Here is a 16,162-nt window from a genome sequence, read left to right as displayed (position 1 = left end):
GCCAGAAATATCACAGCTCTAGGTTGAAAAATCAAAGAAAATGTTGTCAATTTATGGATCGATACAGTACAGTTTCAAATATATCTTGATGAATTTTCGGGTGACAATTCAGGACTGCCTTAGCTCGGCAGCTTCAGTTTTGTTTTTAACCATGAAATAATCTACTGTTTATGTATGATAGATTATTCTAATAGTAGCGATAAATACAAATAAACAGATTTTGTTCGAAGGCCAATGGACAGACATCGTTGTCACTCGCAGTGCTTAGAGCTAGATAGTGCCGAGGGTTTAACTTATGGAGTAAAATCAACCAGTCCTCTACTAAATTTAGATAACTTTGATATAACCAAACAATTTCCTATAGATATAATACACGATTTACCGGAAGGTGCTATTGCAAAAATTTTAAAATTAATAATGAGCCATCTAATAAGAATTGATGTTGTGGATTTAGACACCATGAATGAGTGAATTAAATATTTTTCTTGTGGCAGAGTAGACAGTAATCGTCTTAGAGGATTTTACAATAACGTAATTTTTTAAGATAATATATTTTAACTTCCAAACCAGCTTCTACTTATCTAGAGTTATTTAGCGACTTGCACATAAATATAAATTATACAATAAGTAAAAACAACGATATTTAAGAGTGCACAAGAATTGTGTATTAAAAAATAAAATATTTAAAACCCGACTAGTTTCGGCCGCAACATCGCTCCGTCATCAGGGGTCTAACCCGTTTGTTGGTTACGTCTCTATATTTGTAAGCTAGGTTAACAAACAATATATGTCATTTTTTAAAATAATAGATTTTTCCAATTTTTAATGTAATCTACTCCGGGTCCTAGGTCTCGATTTAAACAATTATTTTTATCTGTTGATTTTTTAATATAATACGATTCATAAATATTTAGTTCTATACGATTTTTACAAGTTTTTATAAGTTTTACGGTATCTGGGTTAATGGAGTGGTTGGTTTTACAAATATGCGCCGCTAGGGCAGAGGTTTCAATCTTTTTTAGTCTAACATCGGCAAAATGTTCTTTTGAACGTTTTTTTAAACTTCTTTCTGTCTGACTTATGTATTCCTTACCGCAGCCACACTGTATAGAATAAATCCCAGGTTTATCCTCCGGTTTTATAGGGTCTTTTGAGCTAGTTAGGTAGCTTGCTATTTTATTAATAGGTTTGAATGCGGTAAAACAATCTAGAGAAGTCCTCAAGATGTTAGCAATTCTGGATGACAATGTGGGGTAGTAAGGGATACAAACAATCGTCTGGTTTTTGTCAAACGGTTTGACCTTTTTCTGTTACTACAATACCTCATAACAGATCAGCTCACCCACTATCCCAAAAGATGTCGTCCTTCTACACATTAGTCTATAGGGCCCTAAATGTTTGCTCTAATGACACTCATTTAAGTTTGGAACTAGATTTTCTAAAACTAGTAGCCACAGATAGAGGTTTCTCCCCTACAGTGGTTGAAAAAGCGTGTAATAAGTTCCTTAGTTCCAATGACGTTGCCAAACGTACTAGACTCAAACCGTTTGACAAAAACCAGACGATTGTTTGTATCCCTTACTACCCCACATTGTCATCCAGAATTGCTAACATCTTGAGGACTTCTCTAGATTGTTTTACCGCATTCAAACCTATTAATAAAATAGCAAGCTACCTAACTAGCTCAAAAGACCCTATAAAACCGGAGGATAAACCTGGGATTTATTCTATACAGTGTGGCTGCGGTAAGGAATACATAGGTCAGACAGAAAGAAGTTTAAAAAAACGTTCAAAAGAACATTTTTCCGATGTTAGACTAAAAAAGATTGAAACCTCTGCCCTAGCGGCGCATATTTGTAAAACCAACCACTCCATTAACCCAGATACCGTAAAACTTATAAAAACTTGTAAAAATCGTATAGAACTAAATATTTATGAATCGTATTATATTAAAAAATCAACAGATAAAAATAATTGTTTAAATCGAGACCTAGGACCCGGAGTAGATTACATTAAAAATTGGAAAAATCTATTATTTTAAAAAATGACATATATTGTTTGTTAACCTAGCTTACAAATATAGAGACGTAACCAACAAACGGGTTAGACCCCTGATGACGGAGCGATGTTGCGGCCGAAACTAGTCGGGTTTTAAATATTTTATTTTTTAATACACAATTCTTGTGCACTCTTAAATATCGTTGTTTTTACTTATTGTATAATTTACAGCTTCTACTTTGTTAAATTTTTGACCAATCCCAGTTTTTCGGAAACTGTCAATCAATCGTAATCCTTGTGTGTACTGGAAATCAATACTCATGGAAAATTCTTAAAGCACAATAATAAATGAACTATTAAATGTTAAATAAATATAAAATTCATAAAAAAAATTGATACCTCTTAAATTCTGTGTTGATAAATAACCATTATGGAAATTATAAAAAATTTCAATATATTATTGAAATTGTTAAATTTTTCATTACATGGTTAATTTCACAATCAGCGTAAAAGTATCATGAATTCATGAATTGAATTTTGGGGTTGATTAACATTAATGAAATTTGTATTTTCATTTACATTTATTTAATAAATTAAATTAAATTAAACATCAATTTAAGAGGATTGAATACACTTATAATCGTAACTATATTTGTTTTTGTGACTAATTGCAATCATAGGCTCTCTGTAATTATTAATCTACCATTTTAATCAAAATAAATCATTTGTTCTTAAAATCTTAATTATTATTAAATTTTCAATTAAATAATCATGCTTATTTTGCCATTATTGTTTATTTTAATTTATTTAACCTATTTAATGGTCATGTAGTTTTTTTTAAAACGTGACAGAAGATATACATGGTGTACACTAAAAATCGATCCAGAGCTAAAAATAGAAAAGTTTATTTTTCCTAGGAATTTGATATTTTTAGATCGCATAGCACGAGCAGGGGGTCCTTTGATGATACGAAACCAATGACCTGAAGGTCATTCAAAATCTATCTCGAGAACCGTTGAGCTTAGAGACTTGGTTCCCATTAGAAAAAAATGTGCTTAAGTGCGTTGGAACCGATGTAAATTAGTCAATAGGAAACTAAGAAAATAAACACTAAAAACAAGGTCGTTAATAAAAAGGTTCAGTATACAATTTACTATGGGTGGTTAACTGAAATGAAAGTGGCTCGGTATTGAAGTTGCTAAGGGTGGTTAATTGCACCGAAAAAGGTTCCGTATTGATCTTACTGAGAGTGGATAATTAAACTTCGCAAAGTTTAGTATCGAACTTACTAACGGTAGTTAACTGATCCGAAAGAGGGTCGGTATTGATGTTGCACAGGGTGGTTCATTGCACCGAAAGAGGTTCCCGTATTGATCTTACTCAAAGAAGTTCATTAAACTTCACAAGGTTCGATATCCAACTTACTATCAGTAGTTAATTGAAACGAAAGAGGTTTGGTATTGATGTTGCTAAGGGTATTTTTTTTGCACCGAAAGAGTTTCCGTATGGACCTTTCTTACGATGGATTATTAAACTTACAAGGTCATGACCCGAGTTGATAATCACCGATTTTGTTCAAAGTCGGTATCATGTACACCTCCATGTAACTTGAAAAGCCTGCAAGGGAAAAGTTGCGACGGGGTTTCGTTTTGAGAAAATTGCATATAAACCTAATGAATTTTAATTTGTTAAATCAGCTTAAATGTATTTTTAACGGTTATTTTCAATGGAAAAATCCCAAATTATGTTTACAAAAATGTTTTCGGCTGCCATTGCAAAACGAAAGCCCGTCGCAACTTTTCCCTTGCAGGTTTTTTAAGATACATGAAGGTGTACACTATACCCGAGTTAAACAAAAATTGGTGATTATCACCTCGGGTCGTCTCCTTGTTAAGATTGGTTAAATGAACCGAAATAGGTTCCGTATTGATTTTACTTAGAGTTGATAAATAAACTTCGTAAGTTTCAGTAAACAACTTACTAAGGGTGGTTAATTGAAACGAAAGTGAGTCGGTATTGATGTTGCAAATGCTGGTTAATTGCTCCGAAAGAGTTTTTTTACGGATCTTACTTAAAAGTTGGTTATGTAACTTCAAAAGGTTGAGTATCGTCTTACTAAGGGTAAATAATTGAACAGAAAGTGGTTTAGAGGTGCTCTTGCTAAAGTTTGTTATATTAACTTTAGTAAATTTAGTGGTAGATTTGATTGGGTAGAATTGGCCATTACTGTGTTAAGGATTTACCTTAAAAAAGATAAAACATTAACACAATTATTAGACTTAGTGAAAAATGCTTGAAAAACACTTATTTTACTTATGAAGTCAATTTTAATATTCAGGATAAGGGTTTAGCAATGGGTAATCCATTATCGACACCAATTGCCAACTTCGTCATGGAACATATCGAACAATCCATATTCAGAAAGAAACAAATCAAACAATATATAAAAATGTGGTATGGTTTTGTGGACGAATTATGTCAATAGTATTTCTTTCATGGTAGAGGGGGAAGTAGCAAGAGCTCTCTCGTTTCTCGACGTATTGGTCAACCACCAAAAGGGAGGTTTCGAATGTTCCATGTACCAGAAACCCAAACATGAAAAATCGTTTTTGAATTTTATTTCTGGCCAACATATAAACATTAAAGTTGGTTTAATCAAAGCCTTAAAAAATAGAATACATTTTGGATCACCCTGTTCAGGATAAAGATATGTATTTTAGTCAATTGGTTAACAGTGGTTATACAAAACACTTAATAAGCTCCATATTCAATGATAATAATTTGAAAACTAAAGTAAAAAAGAAGCTCCAAGTAATGTGCTTAGTTTACCTTTTATAAAAAATATTAGTGAAAATACTAGACGTCAACTAAAGAAACACGATGTGACACTCGTCAATAGAACTGTAAACACGTTGAAATCCAATATTATAAAAAAATAAAGCACTAGTTGAGGACGGAAAAAAACGGGGGTTATTTACACTATAGATTGTAATTTTAAGGAAATTTATATAGGCCAACCAAAACGGAATATTAAAAAAAAAACGGAACGAACCTAAGAATTGTGTAAAAAGAAAGATCTAAATAATGGCTTGGCGCATCATATAAAATTGACTGCGATTTGACGAGTATGACATGTAATGAAACAAATTGGTTTAAAAGAAATTTTATAGAGTCGGCGTTCCTTGAAAAAGGAGGGAATAGAAATTTAGAAGATGGCTCAGTCGGGGTGAAAAGTTGGGGTTTATTTAATCTAAATAAATATAAAATTAAAATAAAGGACAATTATGTGAAGATGAGGGAAGAAAAAAAATGTTTTTTTTTAAAATTGTAAAACTTGTTACAAATTTAGTTTGGTTAAGTTTTGTTTGTAAGTTAAGCATTATTAAAAATAGATGGAAGATTGATGTAAGGTTTTTTAAATATTTAATTATCTATAATTTTTACTGAATTTAAACAATTTGACAAATTTAAGACGATTGTTACAGCAAGGATCCTTCATAACAGGATGAGTTGCCTACGATAAAAACTGTATTATTGAAAGTGCGCGAGCATCCTATTTAACCTATTTATTAAAGAGATCTCTAAAGCCGCGTTCACAAAGACGTTAAAAATGGTAAATAAGGTAGAAGACGAAGTTAGAAATCAGCGGTTCACAAACCCGCCGAAAGTCGAAAGGGGAGAGAAAATTGCTCAAGACGAGAGGGAAATCGGCGGTCAACCCGTATCTACTCCAGTTTGATATTTCGACCTTCGACTAAAAATCACGTAACAGTTTTGGCCAATAGAGAAGCGGTTATGACGTCGTGTCGGTCATGTGATACTCAAACACCGGTTTTCTCGAAAAAGAGTGGAGTCCGAGGCCCGAGGGATCGAAAGACTTTGTTTACCTCGTGGTTTCGGTGCGCTATGGTTGCCACAAATAAAACTGTGTTAGCGCGAGTAAAGGAAGTCTTTGTGTACTGCTGACCTTGTGCAGAAGTAGAAAGAGAAAGGCTGAAGTCGGATGACCCCGCCGAAAGCGGAATGCTCTTCCCCCTTTTACTTTAGAATTCTCCTCAACAAAAAGTCTTTGTGAACGCGGCTTTACATTTCAAATGATATTACGCTATACGCTGATGACACCTTAAATTTAGATGGAGGTCCGGTCCTAAACAATGAGCACATAGGGTACCTATTTAATTAAGCGAAACCGATAAATTTTTGTTATTTAATTTATTCACACACTTAATATTTTGCGTCTCAATCTGCGGCTAAACCACGGAAAAAAAATTAAACCGATAAATAATAGACAACAAAACGTACTATATATTTAAATACTATGACTATTTTTGTCTAGATTATATAGTCCCTAGCTTCTAAAATTTATAACCCCTTTAATTATAACAAATCAACTAGCCGTTGGACCCGTCAGCGATATATTTTAGATGTTCCGCTTGCACACACAAATTTAACACTAAATTCAATTTTTTGTAATGGCGAGAAAATATACATTGATATTAACCCGTGGCCCCAGCTCGTTTAAAAAATTTGCCAAATTTTTCGTACTAAACAAAGCAATATAAATTTTCATCTTCAACTGTATAACAACTTTTTTTTAAATTTTTGTTTCTATATAACCAATGATATGGGAACTCTGTGTAATTTTTTTAATATAACCATTGCAATTTTTTTACTTCTTTAAAATTCGAAAAATGATTTTTCTAAAAAGATATTAATATAAACACATACAGAGGCATAAAAGTCGTTCTCGACTTAGCCTCTCCCAAACAAAATGTAATATTTTTCACTTTGATAAATAAATCCATTATTATTAGTATATTAATACCATACTAAAAGGCGTGAGCATCTTTTTCGACAGTCTGAAGGACAAATTACAGTCTTTACAAAATGGCGCGTTCCTGGAATTTTGTAATTTTTTTAAAATATCATACATACCTTTGATATTATTAATACTGACTTCGCGGTTCTCAGGGGCATTGTAACTGCTGACCATTTTGACCGCGCTTACAATGGCGGACTTAGGGCCCGTTCCAGAGACATTTTCAAAACTCTCGTAAGTTAAAAAGTTACGAGAACAAATCTACGAGAACCGAACTCTCGTATCTTAAACGCGTTCCAGAGACAGATTTTCAAGAATTCGTAAATTCCCGCTCTCGTATCTTTCGCCTTTTTTTGAATAAGCTCCGCCCCCCGCCATAGCCAATAGAAACGCCGGAAAATATCGGTGGGAAGCGGGTTACTTCAAGCGCTCAGTTAAGCCTTAGCTTTGACTTGTTATTTATTTCTTGTAAACAGCGGCAATTTTCCACTTTCGACTTTCAGTTATTTTACTATAAATATTAAACTTTATTTACATATTTTCAAATTTTGTTTTTATTTACATTTGTTTTTATATATCATTTACATTTATTATTCATAAGTTTTACGCGAAATTGTTTGAAAAATGGGGCAAGCAAAGAAGGAGTGCAAAATGCAAAGAAGTTTAACCAAGGTTGAAGGAAAGGGAAGAAATTGTGGCTGGGCTGGAATGTGTTTGGCCAAGATATCATAAGGATCAGAAAAGTCCACCACTAGCCAGAACAAGTGGTGTTTTTATTGGTAAGCCAAGTGCGGGGTGTTTGCACATTACTCCTACGAGTACTCCACCGAGCGTGGATGGTAGTGCTCCCTTTCATTTGGCTTCAAAGAGACGGCAAAATATTTCTAGAAAGTAAAGGTTATCAATATTTAATTTAAATTTAATTGAGCTTCCCTAAGGTGTTGCCTTGGGTATTAGCTTAGCTGATTATTATTATAATTATTATTGATGACAACACAATGGAAAACAAACAAAGATTGACAAAGCAAAATATTGCCAATGCAATGGGTATATTTAGAAAAAAACAGTTTAGGTATATTACTTACTAGCAGATATAGCTCAGTTACATTTTTAAATAGACGCAAGGGCTGAAAGACCACTTCTAGATCCGCCTAGGCCAACGGTACGAGAAAATTTCAAAAGTGGTATTGTTAACATTGCTCTTTTCCTACATTCCCTGAAAACAGATAATTTACATAGAAGTAATAATTTGGTATACGTGTTAAAGGTGATACAAGAAGCCATATGAAACATCATACATTACCTGTGTCCTCCGAACCTATTGCTAGTAGCAATGCCTAAACATTAGACAACGTTACCCTGTCGGTAGTAAATAGTCAAGAACGATTGAATGGGCTTTAGAAAATGATTCTAAACGAAATGGTAGCTCAACATGTTCAATTTTCTCTCTCCTTTTTGAGTCATTTGGACAATACCAATAAAATTCTGGTGGCCATACACAACTCTCTTGTTCGGACTGAAAAGGAAATTTAATTTCAGTGATCTCGCCTTTATAAACGAATAATTAATAACCCTGAAACATAATTACATTTACCAGTAGTATGTATACTCGTTTAAAATAAACTTAATGAATATTACTGATTACCTGTTCTCTAGCTTTTAGATGTAAAACTTCCCACAACAATGAAACTTATTTCTTCATTATTGTCAGCTGACCAAAGTTTTGGTGATTTCTTTCACGGAGCTGTCTCCATCTGGTTTTTCTCTTAATATCAGTTTGGCGGTAGATTTGAATTTCATTTGGATATTTTACAAAGGTGGTTATCACCTTCCTGTAATTTTTTATCCATAAAAGCAGTTTGGGCTTCAATAAACATTGTATTAAGTATATTTGGGAGTTTTTTATCATTGGGTATCAGGTCAAAAGGGAGATGTGTCCCCTTTCTCTTTAAATGATAGCTACAATTATAAATAAATACTTCTATTTGAGGAATTAAAATAATTTTTATTATAAGTGGAGCATATGTAAAAAAATCAAGGTGTAATACAAAAAATTATTTGGCTGTTGAAGTTTACTCTGTGAACGATTCGACAAACACTCAACTTGATAATAATTCGCCGTCTTTCCAAAACAAATACAGCACATGATTATGAGGATCTACAATAAGATAATTTTATAAAAAAAATTGCTCCAAAAGTGATATTTTAAATATATTAAAACGAAAAGATAGTTCTTTCTTCGTTTCGTTTTATTATTAAATAAAAATAGTGGTAAAGGAATTCTAACCTGCGTAGCAGAATCTATGGAGCACCCTGCAATTCGGGCCTCGGCCATCCCCATTTGTAGTACAATAAACGCGGTTTCACGTAAATATTTCATTGGTAGTGCAAAAAATCCTTTTTTTTAATCAATTCATAGTATTGGGACACTCACGATACATTATTTTCAGCGGGATGTCTGTTTCGATGTTGTTTACACCTTGATTTATCTCGTTAGCTCGAAGAAACTCCACCGCCATTTTCAAAAAAATTGATTATTTTCGCTTCCCAACGCATAACGAGAGCTCTACGAAAGCTCCTGAGGTATCGTAGAAGATACTATACTTTTTGTGTCATTAAAACGTCACTGGAACGCCCCCTTTTTCGTAATTTTACGAGAGTTTTTCGTCTCTGGAACGGGCCCTAAATCCTTTCACCTGGAGAGGTCGGGAGAGTGACCTGGCCGTCGCTATCAATGTAGGGGTTTCGAGGGGGGAAAAAAAAAATATGTTTGAACCCATTTTTTGAGTAAGGGGTTGAACCTAGGCCTTTAAAGCTACTAAAAATAAAACTAGCAGGTGACAACGAAACAATTTGTCCTTGAACCTGTCGATTTTAGAAAAACGTCCCGAAAGCTACGGCGCATGATCTCAGGCTTTCCCCGTCGCGGTTTACGCTCGGCAACTCATCCTGTTATGAAGAATCCTTGGTTGCAGCGTAGGGTTAGTAAGGGGCCCCTAATGTATTGGGTTTTTTTTCTAAATATATTGTAAAAGAACGTGACAAAGCAAAGAAACGACTCCAGACTGTCGTCTGTCGGGCTAGGTGTCACAGCAGGAGGAAAAAACAAGGAGAGGCGTTGTAGGCTTACAATGGCCGAGTATGGAAATATTTTGATATATTGTTCGGGTTAAAAGAAACATTTGTAATAGTCGTTCTTTGAAGAAGGGCCACGGTCCGAAAGCTCCGATTTAAATAAAAAAAATTTAAAGCCATGAAGTAGCAGCTTTTTTAAAAAAAAAAATAAGAATTCATAATTAACCAGGGCTCAAAGTTTTAACATTTATAATTTGAAACTCTCAGAAAGGCTTAAAACCGAACAAACCGATCCATATGTTTTCTTACTTTGCATCTTACATAGTTGAGTTATCTACTCATTTTATTAACATTGTAGAACCATCCTCAAGTTACATCGCAGCGTTTGCTTCGTGCAAAGGGTAGTACAGATACAAACGCCTTAATTTTGGTATATCATCAGAGTCCGAATATTTTCAACACGCTATACGAGATGTCGTTAGTGGAATAAACCATACCTTGAATATCACAGATGATATAATTGTCGAAGGAGTTAGGCAGCTGCATCATGATGAAACCAAACACTAAAGGCGACCTCCGATAGTGCTCTAACGCTTAAAGTTGGAAAATTTGATATTTACCGAAGCTTGATATCGTTTTTTGGCATGGTCATCAGAGGTCAAGGCTTAACGATTGATCCCTATAGTCTCTGCGCTAAAGAATGCTAAAACGCTACAGTAGGCGAAGGAAGTTCGCAGTTTCTTAGGAATGGTTACTTTTTGTTCAAGATCATTAGCCCACTTTTGTACCATCGCGGAACCATTGCGGCATCTTAGCATATCCTAAACGCAGTTGGTGTGGGGAAAAGAGCAGGCGGACACTTTCGAATACATCAAGGCCGAAATTACAATTGTTCGCGCTAGAGAAACATAGCATTTTTACCCTAACCTGCCAACCGTAATATACACAGATGCTAGTCCTGTTAATTTAGCCGATATCCCCAAAGACCAAATCGTTGATCACTGCCCGTTTTTTCTATCACCTACCGGTCAAAACATACATTTTGGAAAACATTAAATATTTTTTTTCTGAAATTAATGTTCATAGTTATTTCAATGTAAAATCAGACACCGTTTGCAAATGCGTTAAGGAACTTAATAATGTTATATGAGGGGGAAATATAACCTTTAAAATATATGTATCTTTTCCAGCAACAACATGGAAAAAGAAAGTTCCATTTTGAGAGTAGTGCAAAACGACCTACAAAAATCAGGGACACTAGTCCTCTTGCCTCTATTTTGCACATTGAGAACGCGAAATATTATGTAGCTGTGCTTATGATGATTTATTTAGCCGTTTATTATTTTCAATAGGGTATCCAAAAAGCCGCACCTCAGACTCTCTGAAATGGAGGATAATAGCTGGCTCCTGGTTATTTTCTGTGGTGGTAATTGCCATTCAAGTCACGAGCAATATGAGTTCGCAATTTTCGAGCACCAAATATTTCGAAGTTAACTCCGTTGAAGAACTTATGAACGAACCTTTCCAAAAGATTTCCCTGCTTAAAGATGGCCCGGAAGAAAGGTTTATCAAACTAATGGTATTTTAGTTATTCCAGTTAATCGACGAACATTGATTAAGTTCAATCTCCTACAACTCGAAGCAACTAAGAAAAACAAACCTAACGCTCCCTCGATTTTATCTTTTACAAACCTTTTCGGGGAGCTTCATAGTCAAAATATAAAAGTTGCCATTTGTTTGTCTTTTAAAACTTAGAATATGATAGGGTTTGGGAAATGGTGAGCTTTAATTCATTTAATTGAATTCTTTGTTTCAATTCTTCTGATCGATTTCATTTTTTTGCTCAAGATAAATAACGACCACAATTTAATAATTAAGACCAATGATCCATCATAGAAAATGTTTACTTTGAAAAAACTTTGAAAAATTATCTCTTGACTATTATCACAGGATGACATCAATTTCGTTTTCTTACTGCGACTGATAATGGTCAACTTGCTTGAAAACACGAGAATATACTTCCCTTGAAAATTACGACGCTGCTGGGTGTCTTAATGATGGCAATGAAATATTAAAATTTTATGAAGATTAAAAAAAATGTCTTGATGGAAATGATTCAATCTAGAATTATTACGATTTAATCGTATAAGAGTAACCGAATAATCATTACAGTGCAGGTGATCATTGAACTAGTTTCCACTAAGGTTAACAATGGCATGATTTAAACTAAATAACTATACGTTTTTTACAGTAGAAATTACGTTATAATACTTTTACTTGACCTAGTTAGCGGGTGTAGACTTTTTCTAAGGCTCGTTTCGTCAATAAATAAATCGTTATATAAAATTAAAATTTTACAAACATGTGATATAATGATATCTTTTAGACAACAGAGAGCGAAATTAGATCCCACTGCAATATTTGTTTGTACTTAGTTGCCTCAAGGCTTGGTACGTTCAACTATATTTTATTTTACGATTTACATTTTTATTTTTCAGTCAAAGGATTTGAAAATTTACAACGATCTAGCAAGAAAAATAATTGACTCTGAAGGCGATTTTTACATTAAAATTGAAGAGTTTTTGAAAACTTTCTCAAAGGAAGCAATTATTTGATAATTTCGAGTTTCGTGCTTCTAGTTAGCTGCCTTCAATCTTACGAGGATTTACGGTTAAATGTTGCTAATTTTTACTTATCAAAACCCATCAAAGCAGAATACGCCATCATGCCCGTTTCGAGGAACTGCTCGCAAAACAAAATTGATCGACTTACTTTTCTGTGAGTTGTCAATGCAGATTATAATTAACTTTCAGATCTTTAGAAGGCAGATTATAGATTAAAAGGAGGTGCTTAATACAGAAAAATTTCGATATGAGGGCTAGCTTTGTAATTTAGCCGTTAGGGAACGTTTGAATTCATCGTGTTTTAAGCATGCAAAGCGACTTTCAAGTGGGGTGTGAGGGGTCAGAATTCGATTCCAAAGACGTCATCAGAGTGTAACTTTGTAAATGCAACGAACGGCTACCGAATGACGTATTTTAAATGAACTTAACCCCCCCACATTATCATTATTTTATTCGTTTCAAAATAATTATGTAGTTAGGTTGATAATACGTATCTTTTTTGTGTATACAAATATTTATTTGTTCCTTTTTCGTAGCAAACTGAGCAAATACATCCTGAATGTTAATTTTTAAGGCTAAGTATTGCCTTTTAAATACTCTCAAATATGAAATCATTATTTATTTGGAATGAATGCTCTCATCTATTTTTACAAGCTTAGGCCTCTATCCGCAATTTTTTCCCCTTCCAATAATGAGAGCCACAGCGTATTTAAGAAGATTTTTATATCTCGTTTTTTGTAATATGCTATATACCAGCAGGACTTTCAACTGAATTTATTAATAATAAAAATCAGCTAAGCTAATACCCAAGGCACCACCATAGGCCTAATTCACTAAGCGACCTTTAATAATTTTCTACTAAATCATGTAACATATTTTCAAACTGAAATTGCGTACCGAACAACTATTGCAATTATAAAAGTTTTGATTCAATTTTATTGTTACGAACTTAAATAAAAGAAACAAAACTTTCAATATAAAACGTTTCCAGAACTTCCTTGTTTATGCTTCATTCCCAATGAATTAATGGCTTATCCCTAATTAAGCATTTATGTATTTATTTGATATATTTAAAAACAAGGATTATTTCCAGAAATTGTAGACCACCCTCTAACCTGACACATTTTATTTTTGATTTCAGATTTCTTTTTAATTGAGATTTTATTTAATATTTTATCTGTGCACTTTTTATATATATTTGGAAATATTTTAAGTTCATATTTCTTCTTTCTTAAGTATTCAAGCTCATATGGAAAGTCACGTATTTCACCAGTTTTACTTGAAATTTGATCATCTAAAAGACCAAATGTTGTGGCGCAAAACCGAAAGTGAGCTTAAGGTTTTAAATCTGGAAAATTCCGCAAGTGTATTTAAAATGTACCTAATGGGTATCACCTTTTCTGCCGTTGGATTAATCATCGAGTTTACTTTGAAAATAACCGCGACACGCCAAGGAAAACAGAAAATTGATAGAAAACGCAAACGCAGGCGTCATAGAATGACTCTTTTGTAACAAAATCAGAAAAAGCTTCGCTTTGTATAAATAAAACACATTATACATATTTCAGCATCAATTAAGATAATTTTTTGCTTATAAACCTTAGATTTTTAATTATCGTTGAACACCGAGGATTTTGTTTAAGTAATTTATACACAACTAATATTTTTATCTCACCTCGTAAGGTAAACTTTACGAAAATTTTGAAAAAAAATTGCGAATCCCTTGAATCTGATATATTAAAAGTATTCCAATTTATTAATAAAATTCGAATGTCAAAAATTTCTTCATTTTTAGTTCCACATCGATATATATATATATATATATATATATATATATATATATCGAAGTGGAATATTGCTATGGACGGAATGTCGTTAAGTGTTGTAGTTTGTTTGTTTGTTTGTTTGTTTGTTTGGCGTGGAAAAGCGATGACACGGTAGATGGAGCTGCGAAAATAATTTTTATAAATATAACCCTGATAGCTGCTGGCCGCGTATTCTCCAAAAACCGACGCTTTCACCAAGCCAACCACGGCGTTCTCTTCAAACTATATTCGGAACTTCGAGACGTTTTTAGCGACGTGGGGGGATTAGGCTAGTTAAATTGTCGCAATTGTCGTTCCTTTTTCCGCGTTATTTTACGTATATTTACGGCATTTAAGGTCAAGTGAACCTCAAACTTGGCCTCCCTCCCCCCAACTCAGTGGATTTACACGAAGGGTGACACGGGCGTTGCGGGAAGTTTGAATTACAGTGTGAGGCTACACAACTTTTACCGATGGCCGGTTTCAGGTCTGTCAGGTAAACAGGGGCACAATTTCGACCCCCCCTTTAATAACAATACGCACTCTTCGCCGTCAACTCTTTAACTTAGGATGGTACTTCTTATATCAAACGATAGAACGTGCAGTGCCGTTAATTTCCGCCCCCTCCGACCAACCCCCTTAAAGGGGGAGTGACCGGGGAAAAAGTTGGTCTCATTCGATAGTACAATAAAAGTAAAAGATTGGAATAGTCTACGCTCACGACTACTTGAAAGAGTCAGACCAAAAAATCCAAAGCAGTCGAACTTAGGGCGTGTTGCAAAAGTCTGCTCTGCTAGAATCACACATGTAAAATTCAATGGGCTAGCACTTTTGCAACAGGCCCTTAAGCTGCAAAGTGTGCGACCATGGGGACAGAATCTCCATCTTGCCATATTCTTAGTACTGTAACTATATTTATTCTTATTTAAGACATATTTAAAGACTCGAAAACGTAATTACGATATGTATGCCTTTCTGCTACAATTAAGTTAATTTTCCCCGGGTACTCGCGTAACTTCAATGATGGGGTTAGCGAGGGTCCTGAAATATTAATAAGGTGTCTAGGGGTTTTATATTAATTAAAATTAGAATTGTCTAGGGGTTGTTAAAAATGAAAATGAAAATTGTCTAGGGTAGGATATTATTTGAACATCAGAATACAGTTTGAAGATTACCAAAGAAGCTGAATATTTATTTTAACCATTAAACACTAAACACTAATGAAATAAACTAAACGACAATTAGAAATGCAATCTGGCCAGTGCCGCGACATTCATTAATTAAATTTGATATGTTTTTTTTTAGTGCATCTTAACCTAACATATATTTCGTCGTATGGCCAAAGAATATAAAGCCCCAGGAATGGAAGGATTGATATTATTGGCCGCGTGTTTTGGCCGAGCTAGAAACTTCCGGCAAAGCAAATCAAAGTAACCGGAAACGGTTAACGCAACCCGGTCTCTCTTCAAAAACGAGAGGCGCAAAAGTTCCACTAGACGGAGCTACACCTTCCATTCCTGGGGCTTTATATTCTTTGGTATGGCAGAGTTCCAGCATTAGGCTAATCGAACGATAACGTTTTCGGCAACAAAGTTTTACATGATACTTATGTGTGCGGTGGATGACGATTACGCTGTGGTTGTGAGAGTTTCCAAGTTGTAGTCCATGATGAGCCACGAAGAAGATTAATTGCCGGTTATTCACTGGCGGCGATCGCTATCGACGTAGCGATTTGTTGCAGGCCGGCGACTGGATTGGGATCTCTGATGGTCCTCACAGGGAGTTTTATTTATCAACGGACCACAGGGAGAAATGAGTAGCACGATCATCCGTGCATTTTA

General features: G+C 34.3%; 1 long non-coding RNA gene across 1 annotated transcript in view; it reads right to left on the bottom strand.

Moving 5' to 3' along the window:
- The window catches only part of LOC149933709 (uncharacterized), a 586,576-nt gene extending 578,247 nt beyond the window's left edge, over positions 1–8,329 (bottom strand). The window contains exons 1-2 of the long non-coding RNA XR_016473142.1: positions 8,116–8,329; positions 7,903–8,033 (exon numbers count right to left, since the gene is read on the bottom strand). This is a non-coding gene — a long non-coding RNA (uncharacterized LOC149933709). The remainder of the gene's footprint in view (positions 1–7,902; positions 8,034–8,115) is intronic.
- Positions 8,330–16,162: the final 7,833 nt, after the last annotated feature.

Source organism: Leiobunum rupestre, chromosome 8 (assembly GCF_980474605.1).
Source record: "Leiobunum rupestre chromosome 8, qqLeiRupe1.1.hap1, whole genome shotgun sequence".
Taxonomy (NCBI): Eukaryota; Metazoa; Arthropoda; class Arachnida; order Opiliones; family Sclerosomatidae; genus Leiobunum; species Leiobunum rupestre.
This window is presented reverse-complemented; position numbering and strand designations above follow the sequence as displayed.